This window comes from Cricetulus griseus, chromosome 4 (assembly GCF_003668045.3).
Source record: "Cricetulus griseus strain 17A/GY chromosome 4, alternate assembly CriGri-PICRH-1.0, whole genome shotgun sequence".
In the NCBI taxonomy this organism is placed as follows: Eukaryota; Metazoa; Chordata; class Mammalia; order Rodentia; family Cricetidae; genus Cricetulus; species Cricetulus griseus.
In genome coordinates this window covers 133,706,398-133,717,264 of record NC_048597.1, presented here as the reverse complement: position 1 = coordinate 133,717,264, position 10,867 = coordinate 133,706,398, and positions in this window count along the sequence as shown.

Here is a 10,867-nt window from a genome sequence, read left to right as displayed (position 1 = left end):
CTGCCTGGTAGCAGTGCAGCTCTGGGAGAGGCCAAGGTGTAACAGGTCTTTCTCTGTCCCACCAGGCAGCTCCCAAATCATGACATGGAGACTTATTATTAATTATGGAAGTTCAGCCTGTAGCTTAGGCTTGTCTCACTAGCTCTTATAACATAAATTAACCTAATTTTTCTCATCTACATATTCCCATGTGACTTGTGGCTTTTACCTCTCCTTCAGCTTGTCTGTTCTTTCTGCCACCACTGACAGGCGACTCCACCTTTCTTCTTTTTCCCAGCAACCTCCAGTGTCTGGAAATCCTGCCTAGCTTTTGGGTGTTCAGGTTTTTATTAAACCAATCAGAGTGATATTTTCACAGTGTACAAAAAGATTATTTCGCATTTCCTCCCTTTGTCTAAGTAAAAAGGAAAGATTTTAACTCTAATACAGTAAAATTATACACAATAAGATTATCAGGCAAGAATTAGTCACAATGTCCACCCTATTTGTATTTGGCAAATTTAGAGAAATTATTCCGTTAGCTATTCTCTCTTGATGAGTCCAGAGTTTTGTACCTAATTTACTTTCTATCATGAAAACTAAGAGGAAAACTCTAACTATAACTATCTAGTCTTCAACTACAACCAAGACCCAAGAAGGATACAATACCTGAGTAAACAGGAAGTGTAGAGCAAGCAACTTCCAAAATGACAGAGACAGATGGCTTCCTGGACAGTCATACAAGTTTCCTCTGCCGTGTTGGGGCATCCATCTTCAGCCTACAGGCCTAGAATATCTGTCTGACTTCTCTGTGAAGCAGAAACTTTGAAGGACTGCCCTACCTTGTCTTGGCAAAGTTCAGCAGTCACCTTCTTTTGTGTCTTGCTTATCCAGTTTGGACAACTTTCTGTCAGCAGAAGAGGCAAAGGCAGTTCTTTGCCCAGATGGCTATCTTTGCCACACTGAAAGCAATATGTATTGCCATACATATTGAGGTTCTCTGATACCCATCATCGTTTTTTGAAGTAGATTGGTGCTGCCAGGAGCAGACAAGTCTCACTGTCATGAAAAACCTTATGTTATTAAACATCTTAAATCCTGTAGGTCTTTGAAGTGTTTGAAGACCACTGTCTATCTAAAATATATCTGTTTGACCTTGAAAACATACTTAACTTGACTACACCAAGGTGGCTTTTAACAACTAATATGGGGATTGTGGGGCTAGAGAGATGGCCCAGTAGGTAAGAGCATTGTCCTCCCTTCAGGGTTTCTGCTTTAGCCACAGAGACATTGCTTTTCCTCATTGTTGTGACAGAAGCAACTTAAAGAGGAATGGGTTGTTTGGCTCAGAGTTTTAGGGGAGTTTCAGTCTATCAGAGCAAGATGGTGGACTTCAAGGCCCTGGGGCATGGATCAGACTGTAGCGGCAGACAGGTGACAGGAAGCAGGGCAGGGCTGTAGCCTTCAGAGCCACTCCCAGTGGCCCACTTCCTTCAGATAGGCTCCACCTCTGAGAGGCCCTGCAACAGCTCCGGCAGCAGCTGTGCGGGAAGCCCAGCATTCCAGAACATGAGCTCACGGGGGACATTCCACAGTCACACCGTAACAGTACCAAGTCCACTTTCCGTCCAGTTTCTTGGTGTTCCTGGTCCTCTAGCAGGGTGGGGGATCAAGAGGACTCACTGGGCTTGGATGCCAACATCCAATGCCTCGTTGCTGAGGTGAAATACTGTCTTGTTTGGCTTCAGCTGAACCTCAAAAGATGGAAGCACTGGGCATGATAAAAACGATGGTACCCTAAGCATGTCACTTGTCTCCTCCCTGTCCTTCCTCTATGACTTCCATGGATCTCCCTTCCGGATTTCATGTGTTCTATCCATGTCTTGTCACTGGACTCCTTCCCATCTCAGGTGTCCCTGAATGTCTGTCTGTCTGTGCTTTGCTAATTGGCCTCCATGATCCAGGTCCCTAAATTGTGACAGGAAGTTGGGGGAGAGGAGGAAAGTGACTTCCTATGCTGTCATCTTTTGAGGAGTACACCAGGTTTCTGGTTCCTTGGGTTCTCTTGGGGTCTCTCGCCCTAGAAGCAAAGCCTTAGGCCAGATCTTGGGAAAAGAAGTAGCTGAAGGTCCCTGTTGTTGGGAGCAAGGCTACCATGGGCCATTGTACAGGTTGCTCATCACACAAGGATATTCCCAGGAAGAGGAATGAGGTACAGTTTGCACTCAGTTTCCTAAAATATCAGTAGAGGGTGCTTCCTACTTTATCAGTTTCTTCAGGTGGAAACTGCTGGCCTTTGTTGGCCATTAGGCTCTGGCTGGTCACAGAGGCTCCTTCTGGGTTCTGCTGGTACAAGAGGCAGGCCTTGTAACTGTCCTCTGTTAGGGTCTCGATGACTTGTGCCTCCAGCACACAACTCAACTCCACCTCCTAAGTGCCCCCGTCCCCTGCCTGGGATCACCCTGATGCCCAGAGTGAAACATCTGGATAAACGGGATCCACCCTGTATTTCACAGGAAGCACCAGCTACTGGCCTAGGAGAGACCAGATGGCCCTGAGCATTGGACAGAGGACAGGAGGGAGAGATGCCTCAGGGAGATGAGGCAGCTCCTGTGGGCAGAAGGAGGAGACCTTGGGAATTGGTGAGGATTTTAGGGCGTTTGAGATAAGAGCTTGTGGTAGTTTGAATAATGGCCTCATAGGGGCACCATTGTTTGTAAGGATTAGGATATATGACCTTGTTAAAAGTAGGTGTGGCCTTATTGGGGTTGGGCTTTGAGGTTTCAGAAGCTTAAGACAGGCCCAGTGGCTCATTCTCTTCCTGCTGCCTGCTGTTCAAGATGTAGAACTCTTAGCTCCTTCTATAGCACCATGTCTGCCTGCATGCCCCATGTCCTACCATGATGACAATGGACTAAACCTCTGAACTGTAAGCCAGACTCAATTAAATGCTTTCCTTTGTAAGAGTTATCATGGTCATCTCCTAAGTAATAGAAACCCAAACTAAGACAGAGCTTCTGCCCCCATGTACCCAGGGGTGCAGATGGTCTTGTCTGTCAGTGTTGCGAAACTCCAGTACCACCTTCTCTATGGACAAGGATTTGGAGCTAGGCATCTGGGGATGATGACATGTTGCTGTCTTTGTCTAGGGTAGTGGGGTACACCAGGCTCCCAGGGAGCTGGAGAGAGGTATTCACTTCTCCTCAGGTTCTGTTGGGGGTGTTCTCCCACTTCTGGTCAAGATAATCACAGAGGCTGGGTGTGGTGGCGCGCGCCTTTAATCCCAGCACTCGGGAGGCAGAGGCAGAGGCAGGAGGATCTCTGTGAGTTCCAGGCCAGCCTGATCTCCAGAGAAAGTTCCAAGACAGCCTCCAAAGCCACAGAGAAACTCTGTCTCATAAAAACCAAAATAAGTGAATCTTCCCACTTCAATAGATTTTGTTAAGAAAAAAAAAATCCCTGTTGGGTGGTGGTGACATGTACCTTTAATCCTAGCACTTAGGAGGCAGAGACCAGTGGATCTTTGAGTTTGAGGCCAGTCTGGTTTACAAAGTGAGTTCCATGACAGTCAGAACTGCAACACAGAGAAACCCTGTCTCAGAAAAAAGAAATAAATTAAAAAGAAAGAAAAAAATCCCTCACAGGTGTGCCCAGCCACTTGGGTTTTAGTTAATTCTGGATGTACGCAAGTTGACAGCCGGGAAGAGCCATCAGACCAGGCATTTGAACCATGAAGCCATTTTCCACCAGCAGTGAGCAGGCTCCTGGACAACTGTCTTCCTCATGGGAGAGTCCCGCACCATGATGGTTACCTCAGGAGGTGTCTCCTGAAGTCTGAGTGGGTTCTCAGACCTGCTGACTTTCATGACTTGGGGGCCCCCGGGCGGTAACCTACCTGTCAGGGGACAGAAGCACCATGAGAGGAAGTCAGTGCTGGGAGAGTCAAGCCAGGGAGAGCTGCCTGGTACACACAGTGGTTCAGTGTGGTCCAAGAGGCTGCCCTTAAGGACCAGGAAGAAGCCCAGGATCCAGGGATGATTCATGGTGCATCCAAGACACAGCCCCAGACTGCTGGCATTGACTCATCTTGGCAGAGTTAATTTCTAAACAACTCAAGAGGGGGATAACTATAAATCCAATAGAAGGGACTGAGGGGATGCCTCTCAGTCTTACCAGACCTTCCAGGGGTGCTAGGAACAGTAGCTTTGAGATAAGACCCAGTCTAAAGGGTCAGAGTGACATGAGGAGATCCATAGATGGTTTATCGTTTATCTCCTCTGTTGGCAGAGAGCCATGTGGTACCAGGGCAGTGACCTCAGGGCTATCTTGGGATTGTCTGCTAGTGACAAGTGGCACATTCCCCCCACCCCCAGGCCTGGATGGCTATTGTGTTTCTGTGATAGCTGCTCCCACAGGACACACTAAGCATTTTATCCAGGTTCCTGGTTCCAGGCTTGAGAGACCTTTTGGCACTCATCCTGCTGGGTCCAGGAGCTCCTTCCTTATAAACATGGATCAAACCTTCCCATGGGTGGTGAGATGCCACCAAGCCCCGGGCCCCAAATTCCATCCCTAGGCTCCACGTGATGTAAAGAGAGAACTGACTTCTGAAAGCTGTCCTCTGATCTCCATATGAGCACTCTGGGGGCACACACAACTGATGTAATAAAGGATTAAAAAATCTTGTGGGCTGGAGACTGGGCTCAATAGGTAGAGTGCTGGCTTATGCATACAGAGGCCTGATTTCATACTCAGCACCACCTGTCCTCAGCCTGGAAGTCAGAGGCAGGTGGATTTTTAGGAGTCAAGGTCATCAAAACAAAAAATAAAATGATAACAAGTTCAAAATCATCCTCCACTAAATCTGGAGCTCCAGGACAGCCTGGGCTACATGAAACTACCTTTCTTTCTTTCTTTCTTTCTTTCTTTCTTTCTTTCTTTCTTTCTTTCTTTCCTTTCTTTCTTTTCTTTCTTTCTCTCTTTCTTTCTTTCTTAAAAAGATTTTATTTATTTATTATGTATACAACAATCTGCTTCCATGTATATCTGCACATCAGAAGAGAGCACCAGATCTCATAATGGATGGTTGCAAGCCACCATGTGGTTGCTGGGAATTGAAAGGATCTCTGGAAGAGCAGTCAGTGCTCTTAACCTCTGAGTCATCTCTCCAACCCCGAAACTACGTTTTTTAAAAAAGGAATTGAATAGAAGAGGGAAACCCTCAGTCTGAAGGGAACGCAGAAGGCTCCAGGCGGCAAGGATAACAGGTGCAAAAAAGTCCAGAGGCACGAGGGGACTGAGAGCTGCCCCCCAAAACAATGGAAGGGGCAAGGAGATGGCTTGTCACTAAAGTGCTTGTTGCAACAATGTGAAGATCTGAGTTAGCCCCCGCCCCCGCCCCCCTCCCCCGCCCCCACCACCATGTAAAAGCCAGGCATGGTGGTATGTGCTTGAAGTCCCAGTGCTGGGGACAGAGACAGTGGGTCCCCAGGGTTCACCATTGGCTAGTTAGTATAAACACACCAGCAAGTTCCAGGTTCAGTGAGAGACCCTGTCTCAAAGACAGGGGAGCCAGGTGGCAGCGCACACCTTTAATCTCAGCAGAGGCAGAGGCAGAGGCAGAGGCAGAGGCAGAGGCAGAGGCAGAGGCAGAGGCAGAGGCAGAGGCAGAGGCAGAGGCAGAGGCAGAGGATTTCTGAGTTCGAGGCCAGCCTGGTCTCCAGAGCGAGTTCCAGGACAGCCAGAGCTACACAGAGAAAGCCTGTCTCGAAAAACCAAACTAAGCATGAGATGGAAAGCAGGGCAAGCGCACATGCACGCGCACACGCAATGCACGCCCTTGCTGAGCTGGCCGTCGATTTCTGCGCCCAGCAAGCGTTCACTAGGCTTCTCCTCGCAGGCAGCGGTTGCTCTTGGTAAATCATTGTTCCTGAGCTATGTCAGCCTCCTTTCCCAGAAAGTGAATGAGGCTTATTAAAGGCAGGGAGGAAAGCACATTCCTGGAAGAAACCTTGCTCTGTCCCCCAGAAAGTCTGGCTGGCTGGTGTGTGTGTTAAGGAGAATGATGATCTGGTTTGGACACAGCTGGAGTTGCAGAGAAATCTGTCTGAGATTTTGTCTGCCAGCTTGGACAAGTTATTATTATTTTAGTTTTGAGATAGTCTATACATGTAGCTTAGGCTACACTTGAAATCACCATTTAGCCAAGGATGACCCTAAACTCCCTGATCCTCTTGCCTCTGCTCCTTGAGTGCTGGGATTACAGGTGTGCCCACTACAAAGGGTTTACGTGGTGCTGGGGGCAGAACTCAGGGCTCCCGGCATGGTGGGTCGTCACTACCAACTGAGCAACAGCCTAGTCTGAGCTTGAACAACCTTGCTTGCCTCTTGTGTGGCATCTGATGTCCAGAAGAATTTTCTCTTGGATCTGGCTCTGCTTAGCACACCAGGAACATGGCCATGAATATGACAAATAAAATCACTTCTGTGAGTGTAACCATTTCTTGAGAACTTGAAAGCCCAATATGCATTTTCTTCTCCTTAAATCTTACAGCTTACAGTAAGCTGGGTATGGCAACACAGGTCTATAATCTTAGCACTCTGGGAGCTGGAGGCAGAAGACCAGCCTAGGCCGCATAAGTCCCTGCATGGAAATAGACAAGCAAGGCTGTGTGTGCCTTTAATCCCAGCACTCAGGAGGCAGAGGCAGGTGGATCTCTGTGAATTCAAGCCCAGCTTGGTCTAATGAGTGAGACCCTGTCTCAAAAACAGAAGAAAAGCACAACAAATTTAAAAAGCACATATTTACAGGGAGCTGGAAAGGGGTCTTCATGGGTAAGAGTGCTTGCTGTAAACGCAAGAGGACCCAGGTTCAAATCCCCAGCATACATGTAAAATAGCTGGGCATAGAGCAACAAGCTGGTTCATAGGTAAAGCCACCTGTCAGCAAGATTGAAGACTCACAGGTGAAAGGAGAAAACTGACTCTTGAAAGTCCTCCTCTCATCTCCGGGTGTCTGTGGTCCAGCAGATGGCTCACAGGTGTCGAGACTGACAGCCTTACTTCTATCCCTGGAACCCACAGGGTGGAAGGAGAGAACCAGCTCCCACAAACTGTCCTCTGAATTCCACCAGGAATGCATGCTAAATAAATAAGTGTATAAACGTGGTTTGAAAAGCAAAGCAGAGTTCAATAGAGGAACTTCTGATCTCAAGTCTCCACATATGTGCACACTTGCACACACACTTTGTGCACACCTGTATATACTACAGAGACAACACAGATGAACTAACAAACTGCAACTTTTGGGGTCTGGGGCTCAACAGCTCTCTGTCAAATTGCATCTTCACAGCAAGTTAGACCCTAAGAAGGCAGGTGGACTTTAGCAGGCTGGCATTGAGCTCAGGATCCTACTCCAGGCTTCCAGGTGCTGGGATTACAGGTGGCGAGGGCCAACACACCCAGCTCTCTCTCTCTCTTTCTCTCTCTTTCTCCTCCCTCCCTCCCTCGTTATACATGTACAGGTCAGGAAACAACTTGCTGGAGCCCATTCTCTCCTTCGATGTGGATTTTGAGCACTGCTTGTTTGAAGCAGGTCAAAATAATTTGGTAGGTTCTAGAACATTGGTGTCCATTAACAGTCCCAGGTTCTCAAGGACTCACCCTCGGTGTCTTAGTTAGGGTTTCTATTGCTGTGATGAAACGCCATGACCAAAAAGCAAGTTGGGGAAGAAAGTGTTTATTTGGCTTACACTTCAGCATTGCTGTTCATCAGTGAAGGAAGTCAAGATAGGAACTCAAGCAAGCCTGAAACCTGGAGGCAGAAGCTGATGCAGAGCCCGTAGAGGAGTGCTGCTTACTGGCTTATTTCCCCTGGCTTGCTCAGCCTGCTTTCTTATAGAATCCAGGACCACCAGTTCAGGCATGGCCCCACCCACCATGGTCTGGGCCCTCCCTCATTGATCACTAAATGAGAAAATGCCTTACAGCTGGATCTCATGCAGACATTTCCTTAGCTGAGGTTCCTTCCTCTTTGATGACCACAGCTTATGCCAAGTTGACACACAACCAGCTAATACACTTGGCTAGGAGATTTGACCTTTGCCCCTCACTGAGAGTTTCGCTGTGTTGAAGGTGAAGCTAAGGGGCTCAGGGCAGCAGGAGCTCTGAGCTTCATCCCTGCCACTTTTTCTTTAATTTGGTTCTCCTCCAGCCTCCATCCCACACACCGCAGGTCCAGAAAAATATAATAGAGATTGTCTTTTGTGTGCCCAGTGTGGATGTTAATCGAGCATGTGTGTGGGTATGTATGTGTCTGTGTATGTACACTTGTTTGTTATGCATATGGAGGCCAGAGGACAATCGTAGAAACCAGTTCTCTCCTTCCACCCCTCAGGTGGCAGGGATGGAGCTCAGTCATCAGTCTTGGTGGCAAATGCCTTTTCCCACTGAGTCATCTCTCTGAGGCCTCCACATTGTTATCTATCTATCTATCTATCTATCTATCTATCTATCTATCTATCTATCTATCATCTATTTATCTATTTATCATCTATCTTTTATCTATCTATATCTATCTATCTATCTATCTATCTATCTATCTATCTATCTATCATCTATTATCTATCTACATGACCTTACCATGTATTCCTGGCTGGCCTGAAACTCACAGAGATCCACCTGTCTTGGTCTCCTGAGTGTTGGGATTAAAGGTGTGCACCATCCTGCCTTTTGTCTCCACTTTACTTTTTAAGGCAGGGTCTCTCACTAGCCTGGGGCCCAGCCATCCAACTAGGCAAGAACTCAGGCAGCCACATGCAGCCTGTCTTTGCTCCCCCATGCTGGGGTTACAAATGTGTGTCATCTGCGTAGTTCTTAAAAAAAAAACAACAAATCTTATAAAAAAGATTTATTTATTATGTATAGTGTTCTGCCTGCATGTATTCCTGCTGCCAGAAGAGGGCACCAGATGTCATTATAGCTGGTTGTGAGCCACCCTGTGGTTGCTGGGAATTGACCTCAGGACCTCTGGAAGAGCAGTCAGTGCTCTTAACTTCTGAGTAATCTCTCCAGCCCATTGTGACAGAATCATCTAGGAGGTGGGCTTCTGGGCACAACTGTAAGAGAGCCTCTAGATTGGGCTCACTGAAGTGGGAAGACCCACTCTGAGTGTGGGCAGCCTCATTCCATGAGCTAGAAATGAATGAAACAGGAGACAAGTGAGCACTGGCGTCATCTCTCTCCTCTTCCTGACTGTGGATGCAGCGTGAGCAGCTGCCTTATGCTCCTGAAGCCATGCTCTGCCTAATGAATGGGGACATCATTACCCACCCATTTTGCAGATGAGGAAAAACTGAGTCCCAGAATGGAGGAAGTACTTGCTATAAATTGTGTAGCTAAGAAACAAGGCACAGAGAGGTTGAACATGGTGCACAGGGCCACACAGCATGCTTACTGACGGGGCTGTGCTCCAGATCCTGGGTTGAAGAGGGAATTTATGGACTCACTGTCACTGTGATAAATACCGAGACCAAAAGCAACTTTGGGAGGAAAGGGTTTATTTAATGTTACGGCGTACAGTCCATCATGATGGGAACTCAGGGCAGGAACTGAAACAGACATGGAGAAACAGTGCTTAATGGCTTGATTCCCATGGCTTGCTCAGCCTGCTTTCTTGTGCAGGCCAGAACCACCAACCTAGGGGGTAGCACTGCCCTCGAACATCAACCCTTAATCAAGAAAATGTTCCACAGGCTAGACCACAGGCGGATCCGATGGCGGCAATCCTCAGTTGCTGTTCCTTCTTCTCAGATGACTCTAGCTTGTAACAAGTTGACAAACAAAAAACAAAATAGAAACCCTCAGCCAGTACAGCAGGGGACCTGGGGGAGGAAGGGTATAGGCTTCCCTTGGTCATTATGAAATCTGGGCTGTGGGCTGGCATGAAATTGCCTGGCTTTTAAAATACTTTAAAAAGGTGTGTGTGTGTGTGTGTGTGTGTGTGTGTGTGTGTGTGTGTGTGTGTGTGTGTGTACACTCATGTGAGGGTCACGGACAGCTTTCAGGAATTGTTTCTTTCAGCATGTGGGATCTGAGATCAAACCCAGGTCCTCAGGCTTGGCAGCAGGCACTCTCGCCCCCTGGCCACCTACCTCACCAGCCTTTGTTTTTGAAGGAGTCTCATGTAGCCCTCGAACTCACTGTGTAGCTTAGGCCAGCCTTGGACTCCGGATCCCCTGCCTTCACCTAACAAATGCTGGAATTACAGGCTGGTGCCTCCGGGGCTCCGTTTGTGTGCTGCTGCTGTGCGTGGGCCCTAGGACCTGCTAGGCAGGCTGTCTACCAACCGAGCCACAGTCCTACAACCTACTCTCTGGTGTTTTGATTTGGGACAAGGTCTCATTATGTGGATCGACTGGCCTGGAACTCACAGTAGTCCTCCAGCCTCAGCCTCTCCAATGTTGGCAAGACATTGGTGGTGTGGTGAGGTCTACAGACTTACAAACGGTCAAGTCCACATGTGCCCACAAGGGGGCGCGAGCGAGCCAATGACTGGCTTCTCGCTCGCGTGTCCCGCAGGAATGCTGTTGGCCTTCAGCCCGGAGCAGCTGCTGCTGCGACTGCCTTGCAACTCGCCTTCCCCTCCCTGGGACCTGGGGATTGGCCTTGCAGGGACTTATCTGAGCAGAGATGAGTGGCCTGGGGCCCCGCCTCTTCCAGGGCACTCAGCCCAGGGCTTCCCGGGAAAAGGCTAGTCAGGATACAGGAAGCCAGAAGATATTACCAGTATCTATGTAGTTGGCAAGGGCTGATAATTGGTTAAACACCTAACCTAGCAGGTCCAGCACAGAGCAGCGAAGTCTTCCCTAGCAACGCCATGAGCTTACAG